A 16543-nucleotide genomic window follows, 5' to 3' on the forward strand; every position below is an offset into this window, starting at 1 on the left:
GGCCTCCTAACAGTTGAGCAAAAACTCTTCGTAGAGGAACTCGGCCCAGTTGGACTGGACCCCCTCCGCACATTGTTTGGCTAGCGCAACAACCGACGCTGGTACTTCATCAGTGTGACATTTTCTCATTACTTTACTGGCCAGGAGTTGGGTGGCTATGTGCACCCCTTTATCCTTGATATTGGTGATAACGTAACCCCTCTTTTTCTTCTCGAGCTTATATTTTGTCTTCATGGCCTCTGTGAGAGCCAAATCGCTACTTTTCCCTGCTATCATCACAAGGTTCTTTCCCTTACAGGGAAGCTGAGAAATTTGGTGGATGAGATCTACCGTGATGGGAATAAGCTCCTCCAGCCATAAGTACCCATCATGCACTAGGAAAAGCAGCTGCTTGATGACGAAAATGGTGATGGGCGCGCGGTGGAAATGTGGTATCCATAGCAGATGAAGCAACCCAACCTTTTCCACACCGCGCAACCATTTTCACTGCTCTAGCGTTATTATCAACCCCTCTATATTCTGTTTCATTAGGTTCACCGTTTCTAAGTGCGGGAACTTCTCACTGTCTGCGAGGTGCCAGTCTTCAAATTTCAGGGTGGGCACTCATCCTGGGAGCGAGCCCTCAAAGGTAATTCCATCGGGGAGGAGCGGAGTCTGGAGTGCACTCTTCGTTGCATCCAGATCCTTTGGTATTTTGGTTTTCCCTTTTCGTGGAGGGACATAATCAGGAAATTTTGCTGCAGAGCACAATGGTTGGATGTCTTCCTCCATGTCTTCTTCTTCCTCTACGACGGAAATCAGAGCCTGCAAGTCTTCTTCCTCTTCATCTATTTCAATGGTGACTGCCTTGCCTTTTTCTTCCATTGATAACTTACTATGCCGCGGATTCCTCGGGGACATGCGTACTGGTCCCATTGCCTACTTATCTTTCTTCGTCTTGACATCTGGGGTGATTTATGGATTTCTATCACAACCCCAGTGCCTTCGGGAACATCGTGGACCATGGGGGTCTGCGTAGCCTCGTCGATGGTTCCTTCTTCAATGCCCAACCCATCCTTAGTGGCCGTCATCATTTCTGCATTGTATGCAGTCTTTTGCGAACTTAAGGGCTCTATTATCGCTCGACTCTCAACACTCTGTGCTCTGTTCAACCGCTCAAATCTCAATTGACCAAGTGTTGTCTGTTGGCTATCCCTTGGAGTTTTATAGTGCCTTTTGAATTTGAATTCGACTTTCCCCCCAATTCCGGGCCATCAATGCTTTCCTGGCAGTAGATTTTCTGAAATCTTACCCATAACTCTTGTCTTAAATGCCCGCCACCCGCTCTATTTGACCTTAAATCGGACATCCCATCATGAACAGTGACACCAACGGTCACTTCCCAGCCCACCCGCATGGTAGTGCATCCCTCCATGCACAGGCACGAACCTTGTGACAGGCTGTTCCTGCACTCACCTCTCAGAGCGCAGAGCTCCCAGGCAGAATAATTTATAGTCCTGTGCTCCCTTTCAGCTGCCTGGAGTGCTAAGATTGTTCTTCCTACGGCTAGTCAGGTGGTCGCACCACCTGTTCGAGGCTCCATCTCGCCCTCCAATATAGTCTGCGGAAAATCCTCATCTATCATCGTGGTGATTGGTGTTGCGTGCTCTACTATTTATAGTGCGCTCCCCTAGTTACTGCATTTGGTGATATGTGGTCCTAGCCACAACAAAAGACTAATTAATTCTCTACGATAGTCTTCTAATTCATTAGTATGATCACCCACACCTTGCCTTGCCATCCTTGGTTTATCGACGAGACATGCTCCCTTAATGTCTTTTTCCATCCTCTTGACTTCTACATCCATGAAAATGCTTTTCTTTCCTTAGCCATACCTAGGCCTTTTCAAGTTCGCGAAGTCTAAGGTTCCCTTGTCGAATGGCTTACTGAAGTCTTATGTGTTCTACTTCTCATAGCTATGTGATTTCTTCATCCTGGATTTCACTCACTGTCGCATTTACGGGTGCTATTACGTGTGGATTCATCTTTGCATGCTGCTCAGAGATTATGGTCCCTATTTCATTCCGCAACCTTGAAATTATTTTAGCAGTCAGGGTTTTGCACATGGTCCTATAGGCCCATCGAACCGCTGGTACATGTAGCTCCTAGTCAGTGCGTTTCACCTGGTGAACCCTATTCAACACTTCACACACCTTGTCAAATGCTTCTCCATGGATAATCTTTGGCGCGCTTCGCCTTTCCTGCCGCTGTGTTTTGTTCTGATTCTCTATTCTAGGAGTGGTGTGCGCTTGTGCGGGCTTTATGTCATATGTCTGTACCCATCGGGAAAGGTGGGCACACAAGTTGTTTTACCCCTCATAATTGGCTTTCATTCGTAGCTAGGGTTTTCCAAACCGTAGGTGCATCATCCTTCTACATTCACGCCAATCCTTGAAACTCTGTCGGTGCGTATCCCACCATCTTGCAGGCGTAGCGTGCAATGCCCATTTCAGAGCATTAAAGCGTTGTTTTTCCAGTACTTCACTCTCAAATTTGTTCAGAAATTCATCCACCACTGTCAACCCTTCATACCTAGGAAGATCCCTTATCTTCGTTGTCACATAGCATAGTGATCTTATCATCATGTTGCAATTGAGCATTGTTACTTCGTGCAGCCGATTCTGCCATTGTTCTATTTCTTCGTCTAAATCCGAAGTGCAGGAGCTTTCATGCTCCCACGAAATCCTACCATCTATTGTTGGATTCACCCAATCCTGTTCTCACGTGATTATCTTGTAGATACAATCGAGATCGTCATCATTATCATTGTCGAATCTAGTGGTACTACTACGCATAGTGACTTTTTCTCAAAAATCATTTTGCGCTTCTTCAGATTTATGACTCCATTCATATCAGTGGCTCAGTCTATGCCCAATAGCGTAGGATAGGGATTACTATGATTGACAATCTCTATTACTTCGAAATCTACCAACGCGCTCGTACCTTCAATATCCACCATTACTCCTTGCAATCTTCCCATGGGTAAGATCTTTTTCTAGTTTGCCATAATTGGATAGGAGACCATTGTAGTGTGGTTCTGCCCATGTATTCCCATGTTTGTTTCGGTAGTGCATTCATGTCCGATCCGAGATCCAGAATTACCTGATCCATTTCATACTCTTTGATTTGCGCTATCAATCTCATTTCCCTACCTGTGCGCAATGCATGCTTTCTAAGTTTTCGGACCACGCACAGTTCTCTTGACCCCGTGCACCTAGTGATAAGTTCCTGTAGTCCTTTTACAGCATTGCTGTCACGTAGCAGTTTCATGCTTGTCTCCAGAGAGGTAGTGAGCATTAAAGGATCCATCCCTGGTTTTAGTTGATCCTTACTAATTGACGTGGAGGCCTCTGTGAAGCTCTTCTTAGCTTCCATGAATGTCTCCTTTGTGTGCTCCAAATCAAATTTAGGTTCCTTTGTGGGAGCCTTGCGAACCCATGCACTTTCTTCTCACTTCTTACCTTTATCATCGCCAGTGGTGATAACGCTTCTGAGCACTATGTTTACATTCGCGTCTTCTTCGCACGGCTTAGACCTCATCATTTGCAAATTCTGAGTTAGGGGAGGCTAAAGTACCCCTTTTTCCCGCAACCTCGCTATCAATGTAGGGCAGTCTTCTGCCTCATAATCAAACTGAGTACAGTACAAACATGATATTCTCAATGGATTGTACAATCGTAGGCATAGTGTCCTAGCCCTCCGCAATTGTAACAAATTAGTTGTTCGCAATCCCTTCCTGGTCCCATTCCACCTTGACCTTGTCCGTGCCCCTAAAATCTAATGTGCATCATTCCTACATTTGGGTCAAGAGCTCGCATCTCGGTTTGTACTTTGTAGGCAGGATTCTGATCCATCATTAGTTTGTAGCTTCTGCAGGTGCGTTCATCATGGCCTATTGACCTGCAGAAATTACAAAATAATTGTCGGGACGTCTGTGTATACTTCTGCAATAGATTAGAATTATCTGTAGTGTGTTTTCCTCCTATCTGATAGATCACGCACCACAATGTAGGTGTCGCACTCGGTCCTCCTTGTCCCTCAGTTCTTAGCGGCATCGACCTTCCTCCCGTCAAGCAATTCATGAAAACTAGACAATGGTCCTTGTCATGCCCCTAGCCTTTGCATTTTATCCACCATACCTCCCACGCTTCTAGTCAAGGTGTCATGTCCTATTTCAAGCTCTGCATCTCCAAAGCTTCGGCCTGGGTGGAAATATTTTGTTGTGACAACGTCATCCTTAAATGCGATGTTAATGACGCTACAAACCATGCATAGTGATGTCCATCTGTCAAATTCATGTTGGCTTCGCGAATCATACTCTTCAGTCTCTAGTCCAGATCCCAGGGGGTCTCACACAGGAGAATAATGATCTCCTTAAACCCGATAATTGATTGTGTCTCCCATTTTGGCCTGCTAAATTCCCTATTTAGCGTGGCCTGTATTTCTGTGATTCCTGCGTTTGGATGGTCATTAGAATGCTTAATGTGCCATGTTAATGCGCGATTCTGCAACGTGCTTACTAGCGTAGCCTTCTTTATATTGTCATCCATGACCCCTTGTGCTTCCCATACTACCCTTGCCACGAACCAGAATTGGTCCGGATCTTCATTCCCTACTCCTCTGAATACCAGCAATTTGATCACACTAGCCGTACTGAACTGTGGTAGTGGTAGAGGTGGGGTGGGTGGAGATGGAGGTGAAGATGGTGAGACGAGTGATAGTGTAGGTGGAGGTGGTAAGCGCGGAATTCGTTGCCTTATCAGACTAACCACGCTTCCCGGAGAAAATTTTGCGAGCTCTTCCTTGCTTTCCCACGAGGGTGAAATTAAGGAACTAGTTTCTAATTCTTCACTACCTCCATTTCTGTAGATCTTGCCACTTTGCGTAGTCCAAAACATTAATTTATTCGCATAACCCGCTTTTCACACAATCACATCTTAATCCAAGTGTTCAAATATTTAATATACTTACCTCGCGATCCTTTGAGGAATCGTTGTTCTGCCTCACTGTAGCTGACGATCGTATCTATCGTGAACTCAGTGATAAATCCTCCTATAATTCGATCGAGCCAATGGTCCACGGTTTGTGCGATCTTATCTTCTGACGCTTCTAGTCTGTGCACTAATTCCAGAGTCCACACGATTGGTTTGTCGATCCTACACCTTCCCTGACTGTCTGCTAGCTTCGCAATCCACTCATACAACTCAGAAGGAAAGGATGCAAAGAAAATTTTGTGGATTTCCATATATAAGTAGCGCTCCAACCACTGTTCCTTAGACACTCATGGATTCCTATTTTCTTGCACCGGAACTTGTGAATCTTCTCGTCCAACCACCCTTCAATTTCTTTCTTGTTTGGATTCTAGTGACACGACATCGTACACCCCTTATGCAGATCTCAGTCCTGGAAATGGAACCATTTGTTGGCTTCTAGGGGCTTGACCCAGGTTCAGAGGTGATTTAGCCAAACAAATCCTGATACTACTGGCCCTTTTGGCAATAGTCTGTGGAGCGCGGACTGAGGTCTCACCCGAAGTAGTATGGGAGGGTGCTAGAACTAGTTTTCCACACCCTAGAGATGTCTGATGATTTTAGTTGGTCTGCGGTTTGACCCTATGTGCACTTCGCTACGCGCACCTATCAGTACCTCGTAGCCTGTGATGCTGCCCTCGCGCAGCCCTGATCGAGGCTCGAATAGTTTTATTACCCGAATTCTTACGATTAACCTGATCTTAGTTGATCACTTAGCTTATCTGTATGTGTTTAGTTATCCTTAATAGTGTTCAACATTCATATAAGTGCGTGCGATAAATAAAACAATATAATTGCATAAAGTATCAAACAAAAAATAGCACAAGAACAGATGCACAAGATTTGGAATCAACTTCTCTTTATTATCCTTCTTCCTTGGTTACAGACTCGACTTCGCCCTGTGCACTAAGCTGTAGGGGTCCGCACACTTAGCTGTGGACTCTACTAGGCCTCTGCGCACTCAGCTGCAGAGCCTCTTCCTACTACTACGACCCAAAGTGCTTAGACTCTTACTCTATGCTTGCTATCTTCTAGACTCCATTCAGTTTTTCTACTTTCTTCATTCTTCTTTACAACTTAGAGCCTCGCTCTATTTATACAATCCCATGGCCCGTGGCCCATGGGTAGGCTGACACTACATTCAAAACTTAGGGCGGACAACCCTATGACTCTAACATACAATTTGTGCTCTGCACTCGCAATTCACGGAGTCTTTACAACAATAGTACTCAAAACTTGGGCTTTGAGACCCAAAACATGTTGTAGGGGGATTCCATGCCCAACAGGAAGTGTTACTTTGCTTTAACTTGAACTCCATAGTCTCTTCATGAAGATGGGGTCACCAAATTCCTCTTTTATAACCAACATTCTTGAAACTTAAAATAAAAACCACTATCACGTTCATCTCATTGAGAGCTCTCTAGTGATATAAATTTTATTGAAATCCAACTCTTGATCAAACGTTATGGCCATTTAAAGTTTGACAAATTAACACCTGCCTAATGAGCACCAAGCAATGCCATGTGGTTTTCATGTGGCCTCTATGTAATTATCACATAATCTGTGGTCCAACATGGAACCCAACATGTCATTGTTCCCTTGTGTCATTCCTTCAAAATCTATCCTAATAGACCCTGCGGTGTGATGATAATTTTCATGTCAACTATTGGGTAGATTTCTCATCCAAAACTCCCATCAAACATGGCCTCTGCTGCTAAAATTACCTCTTTTACAAATAACCTTTACAACACAATGGAAATATCTCTATCAAGGGATGAGGATGACCTACCATCTCGTGCCTTCTATCAACTTTGACACTCATGCTTATAAAACTTCTCATTGTCCGCAATCCACGATGACATGTCGCTAAGCCATGTAAATGATACTTACCACCTTCTAATCCATATTTATGAATGAATAAAATGAAACATATATTTAAACATAAACATATAGATACAATGAACAAAGCTTCAATTAATAAATAACAAATGCTGAAATTTTTTTACATGCATAATGGAAATAAATCAGCTCGAGGGATGGTAGTTTATCTCTAAGAAGAGATGTGATGGCTATATGCCTTCTGAAATGAGTTACAATGAGGAATTGAGGCCTTCTTAACATGAATAAACAATTATAAACCCTAAACATCCACACCTAACCCTAGGAGATGAAGCACCAAAAGCTTGTGGGACCTGATGGGGTTAGTTGGAACATCAAATTCCCGAGGTTGTAACTTTGGCATAAAAACTTTGTTTTGCGTGCATGATAGCCCATTATAAAGGTCTATCCGAGGACAAAAAATTTAAATAAAATTTTTAACTAGTATGTTTCCCCAAAAAACACTGTTTAGGGACTCAAAAAAACTTCAGATGTTTATGACCCGAAAAACTACCAAAAATAAAAAAAATTACCAAGATAGAAAATTGTACTAGAAAATAGGAAATTGAGAAGAAACAATGTTGGGGCTCCAAGTGGAATAGGTGATTTTCCACTAATATCCACCTATATTAGTGCTCCCCACTTAGTAAGCCATGGTCCCCATTGCTTTGAGTGCCTCCATGAGATGGGGAAACTTTTGTTGAACTTGGTCCTTGGTGAGGCACTTGCCTTGGTACAGGAGATGGACAATTTTGACAACCCAATACAACTAGATCTTATGTTGGCAAGTTTTCTTAGTTTGCACGTCCATGATCCAATCAATTGTGACATATTCAATGCAATCTAGGTTAAGCTCTATTGGTGTCTGTTGCTCAACAGTGTCTGATGTGTCCAACAATGGTGGAAAGTATGGTCGAAGGCGGTCCACATCGAATACTGGGTGTAGGCCAAGGAATGGGGGTATACTTATCTCAAAAGTGTTGTCACCCACAATCTTGGTGATGGTGTAAGGCTTGTATCAGAGTGGTTGAAGCTTTCGATGGGCTTCGACAAGGCATTCCTTCAACAAATGCAACCAAATATTGTCATGCACTTGAAAATTATGTGGCACCCGATGTTGATCATGATGTTGTCTGTACTTGAAATTGGATTTATCCAAGATATTATGAACCTACTGGTGGATGTGATGAATGAATTCAATAAACATGGTGACTTTATCGATTTAGAATGAACATGTGAAAATTCTTCTTGTGTAGTTGCAAAAGGAATTGCAACGTCAATGGAACACAATGGTTGAAATCTCAGGCCCTCTTGGAAGGGGTTGTGGCCAGTAAATCTATGAAGAGCTCTATTATAGATATGTTTCACATAAGGAATACTCTCATCTCATGTTTGTGGATGCTTAGAGTTATACATGCATAGTATGTGCACTTTCATCCAATTAACGACCTCTATTTGACTATCAGTCTGGGGGTGGAATCTAGTTGACTTAGTGAGATTGGAGTCCAATAATGACCAGAATTTCAACTAGAAGGCGCTTAGGAATCTGCTATCTTGATTTGATATAATGGTCTACATGATCCTAAAATGTAACCACACGCATTTGAAGAAGATTTTGGTAGTGGCTTTTGTTGTGATACTCTTCTTACAGGTAGCCAATATGGCCATCTTAGAAAATCTATCAACGACCACAAATATGCAGTCATTACTGTGCTTGGTAGAAGGAATACCAAACTTATAGTCCATGGAAATGGATTCCCAAGGTGGAGTAGGTAGAGGATTGTATAGGCCTCGGTTCTTAATTATTGGTTTGTTCATGGTATAGGAAGTGCATGATCTAATATATTTTTCAACATCCTGTCGGAGTAAAAATATTATTGCAATACTACCACTATCTTCTCCACACCAAAGTGTCCCACAATCCGATTGTAGTGCGCCTCCCAAATTAGCTTGGTATTCTTTCTTAAAGGTACACAAAGGTATCCTAGGTACCATAAAAATGCATCCTGGAGGTGGAAGTCTGGAATGTGATTTCCATACATAAACATCTGGTATATGATGGTGAATTCTAGATTATTTTTGTATAGATGAAACCATCCAAAAGTCTCATGCCTACAAGAGTTGAGAAAAATGGTTAGTGACACAACTGGGGGTTGATTAAGGAAAAATGCAATGTTATTGGTGCTTCCCTTATTGTATTTAATGTTCAAATGAAATTGTTGTAGATATGTGGATTATTTTTTATGGTGATCATTCTACAACTTTCTTTGTGTCTACATAAACTGAAGAGGGCAGTGATCTATGTGAATGATCATCTCCTTCCCCAAAATGTGATGCTTCAACTATTGGCAAGCCTGAATGATGGAATACACCTCCTTATCATAGGTGGGGTATTTATGAATAGTATCGGAGAGTGTCACACTGTGATAGGCCATCAAATTCCCTTGTTGAGTGAGAACTACACCAATAGCATAGTCAAAGGCATATGTCTCAATCTCAAATGGATGTTGTAGGTTTGAAAATGTGAGGAATGGGGCAGAGCATAGACGACATTTCAGCTCAACGAATGCCTTATGTTGTGACTTGGACAAAAAAAATTACTTTTTATTTTCCCTTGGTAACTAACTCAAAGGCCAAGTGATATGAGAGAACCCCAACATGAGTATTCAATAGAAATTGGAAAGGCCTAAATTTGTGAAGATCCATTAGAGTTGTTAGGGTTGGCCATTCCTGAATGACTTGGATCTTATCAGGATCCACATGCATGCCTTGCTCATCAAATATGTAGTCCATATATTGGACCGGGTCCATGCCAAAGGAGCATTTCTCCAAGTTGGCATAGAGCCTGTCTTGTCACAAGGTTTGAAGGACATGCTAAATATATTGCAAGTGATCTGCCCAAATCTTGTTGAAGACAAGGATGTCACCTAGATATAATACCATGAATGAGTTGGTGAAAGGCCACAAAATTTCATCCATCAGCCCCATAAAAATTGTAGGGTAATTTCTCAACCTGAAGAGCATGACCAACCACTCAAAGAGATCCTCCTTGGACTTGAAGGTGGTATTCCATACATATTATATTGGAACTTAGTGATATTCAAGATTAAAATCAATCTTTCTAAAGTACTTAACCTCCTTAACTTGGTCAAGAAGGTCATCAATACATGGAATCATGTACATGTTCCTGACAATGATTTTATTTAGTTCCTAATAATCAATGCAAAGTCTCTAGGTTCCATCCTTCTTTTGTACTAGTACAATTGGGCTCCCATAAGGTGAGGAACTTGGTCAGATGTTCCCTTTCTGTAGCAACTCCTAGATATGTCGCTTGGTTTCCTTGTTTTCTAGAAGAGAGCGGTGGTAGATTGACCCTAGGTGTTTCTGGAGTTAGATCAATTGAATGTTTGACTTGACAATGTAGAGGTACCCCTATGGGCGAGGAGAAGATGTCCCAATAATATTCCATGACCTTATCAACTTGCTTCTATTGCGTGGAGGAACCCTTTCTAGGGCCCATGGATGTGGCCACAATCTCCCCCTTACTTTAAGAGCAAATGGGGAAGAAAACAAATTTCTTGGTCTAGGAGATGATCTTACTGCATTTCTCAGCAGAGGTCAAAGAAATGATAGTAGGTAGGGCTGCCTCCAGTATCCTATATAGTTTTCGGTCCAAGTAATAAAAGCAATACAAGGTCTAGACTCATAGACAACATAACGCTTCCAAAAATATGGTTCACCTAATAAAACATCACTAAATTCAAGGGGAGCAACATCATAAAATACCTCATTCGTGAAAGGCTTGATCTTGTAAGGAAGGTGAGACTATTGGATGACGTGAAGATCTTGCTCTTAGTGGAGCCACCTAATGTTGTATGGCTGCAGGTGTCATGTTGTCAGTATGCCCAATTGCTTGATGAACTTTGTCGAGATGAGGTTCTTTTGGCTTCCACTATTGACAATGAACTACAAAAGAGAACACTTCACCCTCCTCTGGATCTTCAGGCTCAATCTTCTTGACCTTGGTGGTGGCAACGATCGCATTGGGTTTTAGATCAATGATCTATTTCCCGTTGTTGGGTTCTAGCTCAAAGTAAGAATATGCATACAACTCTAAATATTTTAGCTTGGCCACTATTGACTACTTTGCATGACACTCATTTGTGTTGTCAATGGGGATCTTGTGGTACTCACACCACTTTCTTGTGCCTTTCTTCATCTTCCCATTGCTATTTTTTTCTTACAACTTCGATGGGTTTCCCTAGGTCATTCCACATTGGCTCTGTCCTTTTTTCTATGGTTTGGAGGTGTATTTTCCCTACCTCATATTCATAGATCCAAAGTCTTGCTTCTTATATTTAAATTTATGTTCGATCTTGATAGCATATCGGTATGTTGCACCAAGCGAGGAGATATCCAAGAACTCCATTTCTGCCTGGATGTATATGTGAAAAAAACCACAATACTTGAGTACCAGATGTTGCTTAGAGTCCTTTATACCCAACTTCATGCGTAGGGTATAAAAACTATTCATGAACTCTGACACTTCTTAGTCCGTTTCCTATTGTAATGTGGTCCATTTTATGTACTTGTCTTATAGCTCCCAAAAGGGTAATATTGTTCCATGATGGAATCTTGGAAATAATTCCAAGAGGGTGCAACTAAAAATAGTGAGGATTCCTCCTCATCCTTTTGATCACAGTAAGTTTCCCACCAGTCCTTGACATGGGGGGTGACCTTGAGGAGTGAAAAAGTAATATTTTCCTGATTGGAAAACTTATGGACATAAAAATATCCTTCCAGCAGATTTAACCATCTACCTAGAGAATATTCATTTATTTGTCCTTCAAATATTGGAATTTAAAAGTTAACTTGTACCTTGAAGGGGGTGGAACCTATGAAGTGCCCGTTGGATGAATATGCTTCGCCCACTAGTATTCATGGAAGGATTTGGGAAAAATTATCCATCATCTGGTTCCTTTGTTACTCAAAGGATTCTTCAAGAAACAGATTAAAGACTCAACCAATTCATTAAGTCCCAACTCCTTATACCCTGACCTCGTTGGGGACATGAAAAAAAATAAAGAAAGAGCAGACCACTCTGATACAAATGATCTAGAATTATGAAGGAATGAAATGAAATATAGATATAAAGAAAAACATATATATACAATGAAACATAACTTCAATTAATAAATAGCAATTGTTTAAAATTATTTACATGCAGAATAGAAATAAACTAACATGATTGATGGTAGCTTATCTTTGAGAATAGATGTGATGGTTACATGCCTTTTATAATGAGGCTCAAGCCTTTTTAACATGAAGAAATAATGAGAAACCATAAATATCTAAAAAAATAACCCTAGGAGATGAATCGCTAAAATCTTGTGGGCCCCGATGGGGTTAGTTAGAACACCATCTTCCAAAGGTCATAACTTTGGCACACAATCTTCATATAATGTGCATGATATCCCATTAGAAAGGTATATCCAAGGACAAAATTTTTTTATTGTAAATGTTGTATTCAAGTCACATTTGCACTTTTCCCCAAAAAATGTCATTTAGGGCCTCAAAATAGATCCAGAAGTTCAAGACCCAACAAAGCTGACAAAAATAGAAAACTATCGAAATAAGAAATTGTACTGAAAAATAGGAAACTAACAAGAAATAGTACTAGGGTCCAAGTGGAATGGGCGGGTGACCACTAATGTCCACCTAGATCACCTTCCTAGCTAGTGATCCATAAGACTACCACCATGTGTCTCCTAGATGTGGATCATCAATTTCCATAGGCCCGTAAGCCTGGCCCAAAGCCTATAGTGGAATGATTTCATGCTATAATTGTTAATTTGGCAGCTTAGAGAAAAATCCCAACCAAGGGATGAGATTCCTCTTTTCAAGAGGAACAAATTTGACTATTGAAGCACTCAATTTGGACAAGGGAAAGTGTATTTTTGAATTAAAGCCCACATATGCATATTTGATAAGGTCAACCCTAAATCAAATTGGAAACCCTTGGAAGGATATAAATACAAGTGTCCTTAACCTCATTTGTATATCATCATTATGATCATTCTTCTTCTTTATTTATTTTTTCTCGCATACGTCTGAGATAGTTCATGGAAAGTTCACTTGCACAAGTTCGAGATCGCAGAGCCCAAAGCTCACATGTATCTTGGGTTTTTTGGTTTCTGACTACAGGCATGAGATAGGCAGATTTCGGTCATAACCGTAAGCTCGCAGGCTCATGCATGTGGTTCGAGGGTTTTAGTCGCACACACATCTCGCTTTAGGTTTGGTTGGCACCTAGGGTTTGGTTTTTTAGTTGACCGCAAATTTAGCTCATTGATTGTAATGTTCAGCAGTTGATCACAAGCTTCTAAATAAGGGTTTTGATTATTGGCATTGTTGGGTTCATCTCATGGATATTGTTTAGTTGATTTTGCGGGATAGGTTTATGGTTGCTAACATGGATCATTGTACTCTTTCTTTTTGAAGCATTCAATGAAAATCTAATAAGAAGAATAATTTGAAAGGGTTTTCCCCATAGTGGGTTTTTCCCTAGACTTCGACCAATCCTGATGTTTGTATGTGTGAATTCTTTTCTTCTATTGTTCCTTTTATGTTCTGTTGCATCAATGATGACATTGTTCTTTCTATATAGTTGCATATGTTGCTAAATAATGATGTAAATCCGAATAATGTTATGATGTTGTGGGGTGAATTTAATATGGAAATAATAAAATGCAATTATCAAAGAAAAGAACAATATAGCCTTAAGAAAAATTAACATGGTATCAGATTTGGGCTGAAGAAAATTCATTGACATCACCTTTAAGAAGTCACCATTGATGGAAGCAAGAGAAGATGGTAGAGACCTAAAAGAATGTTAGGGTTTGAAGATAACCCTAGGAAATTTGTGCATTAGGGTTTGATGGATATTATAAGGTTAGGGTTTGGAAGAAACCCTGGATAATGGAAAACATTTGATAGATGCAATTTAGAAACCATAGCATGATCAATGTGAATATGTTCAAGCACTTGTGGTAGATTTAATGAATCCCTAGATGGGATAGTCTCTATTAGGCCTAGTTGTTGATGGACTTGATGAATATGGTTAATGGATAGTCATGACTCTTGAAGGTTGGTTCAAGAGGGAGATGATCACCTCTCATTGAAGATAAGTACTCTTTCAAGTTATGTTACTTCTTTATGTCTTTACTTTTGTTTAAGATTTATTGATTTGGTTATTACTTATACTTCCTGCATGTATATGTGAGTATTTGGATACTTCTAACTTCTTGATGAGATGTGATAAGTGGATCCTTCTTGAGGATCATGGATAGTGCAAGAAGAGAAGAGCTAGCGCTGGAAAAGGAAAGAGGCACTTGATGAAAAGTTTACAAGGTGCTCTAAGATTCCAATGTCAAGGCGCATATGTATCTAAATACTACAAGGTATATATTATGTATTTTTTCAATGTTATATTGGATGACAAGGTAAGGCCTAAGGTATGATGGAAATATGACCTTCATGAATGGCTCATATTGCATATGAAAGTAGGTTTGATTCATGGTACTTATGATGATATGGTTCACTTGGTATTGAACAAGTATCTTACATCCTATTAAGTCATGGTAAAGCTACTTAGAAACATTGATTTTTGATATATTGGTATACTTGATAAAGTTTCTTACATGATGAATTTATAGATTTTGTGAAGCAAGATAGATACATTTTTTTTGATATGATGACTTGATATTTTTAATGCTCGTGACAAGCATGATAACCATTTTGATAGAAGTGTAACAATAATATTATTGCTCGAGATCCCCTTGTTGACCTTGGCTTAGTAATTTTGATAATGTAGTAAAATATGGATGCCCTGACTTGATGGACTAAGCCATGTAAGTGATATTGTGGTCATAATATTTGATGATACACTTATCAGTTGTCCTAATCATATGAATCTAACCCTTAATGAAAGTTTTATGTCATGTTCATATGTGACGATGAAGTAGCAGGTGCTAACATGTTATGGCCATGATGGATATATGTTTTGGAACTTGATATAGTTTGATTTTGTGATCTAACAATTATGTTGATGGATGAAAGTATTATGATTGACAGGTTGATAATGATGAAGTCTAAAGTGGCTTATCATTAAGAGGGACTCTCTCCATAAGATCCCTACACCTATTATCATTTGCATTAAATACATAGAAAATTATTTACTATTGAAATACGTTTTATGGACATAAATAGACAAATATTATGACATTGCTGGTCTGCAACAATTTTTGGTCTGAGAAGATTTGGTTTTCCGTAGTCTAAGCCCCAACTGCATGGAAGCAATCATATTAGTGTGGTTATAGGCCTCCAACCACACGAAAAAAGCCTATGGGTGTGGTTATGCCTGTAGGTCACAAAACTAAAGCTTTATGCATAAAATTAGGAATGCATGAGGAGTATGACAATCCTATAGATATGGAGTAGACATCCAGAATGTCCTATGAGCAAGGAAGTTTGAATTACTACAGAGAATGTAAACACGACGAATAAACTTTTGTTTTCAGGGGACTGAAATATGCATATCAATATGTTATTTGATCATTAAATCTAGTATATGATAGTATTTGATAACAATTTCAAGGGTTTGACAATATTTGGCTTGATTTTAGACTTTTGTGATCTATACTGATTTTGATAAATTCTTTTGGATTAATCACATCATGATGTGATTAATCTGAAGGAATTTATCAAAATATTTGGCTTATTGGCTAGACTTAGTATAAATGAACATACTGGCTTGGATGATTGATGGTGCTTTAGAACTTTGACTTGATGCTTGATAGTCCATAAATATGTTTTGGGTTATGGTTTGGTTGGACTCAATATGATAACAAATTAGAGTTTTGATTTGATAACTCATGGTTTGCCTTGATTATAGTGCTATGTGTACATATTGAATTTCATTGATTTTTTATTGACTTCATTGGCTTTGGCACATTGGTTGAAGTATAAACAAATGTGACTTATCCTCGATATGTGCATTTGAATATAGTAATAGAAATAATTCATTATATGGATGACCTGATGGAATTTGATATTGCTTAATAACAAGTTGTTGACATAACAATAAAATTTGGATACGAGCTCTACCCGTCACCTAGTCCAAAGAGTGTATTTGAGCAATATTAACATAAAATTTTATTAGTTTCAATCTGGATTCTAAGGCTTGATAAGATGACATAGTTGATTTGATTGCACAATATTTATTTATGTAAAGCTGAGCATATTGGTTTGGTTAAGTGTTATGTTTATAGAAATAATTGTATGAAGCAAGCACCCGAGCTTGGTATGTCCACATTGACAGTTACCTCATGAAGCCAGGAAGATGTGCAAATCCAAACTTTACTTTGAAAGTAGTCCAAGGTATGAATTTGATTTTGGTTTTATATATTGATGGTCTATTCATGACAGGTAATGAGCCTCTGGTGATCAAATTAAGAGGGAGTTGGCCTCTGAAGCTTGAAATGACGAACCATGATGAGTTACTTTCTGAAGTTTGAATAAGAAAAAAAATATATCAT

Source organism: Pinus tabuliformis, chromosome J (genome assembly GCF_031772625.1).
Source record: "Pinus tabuliformis cultivar Carrire ecotype Pingquan chromosome J, CPIR1, whole genome shotgun sequence".
Lineage (NCBI taxonomy): Eukaryota > Viridiplantae > Streptophyta > Pinopsida > Pinales > Pinaceae > Pinus > Pinus tabuliformis.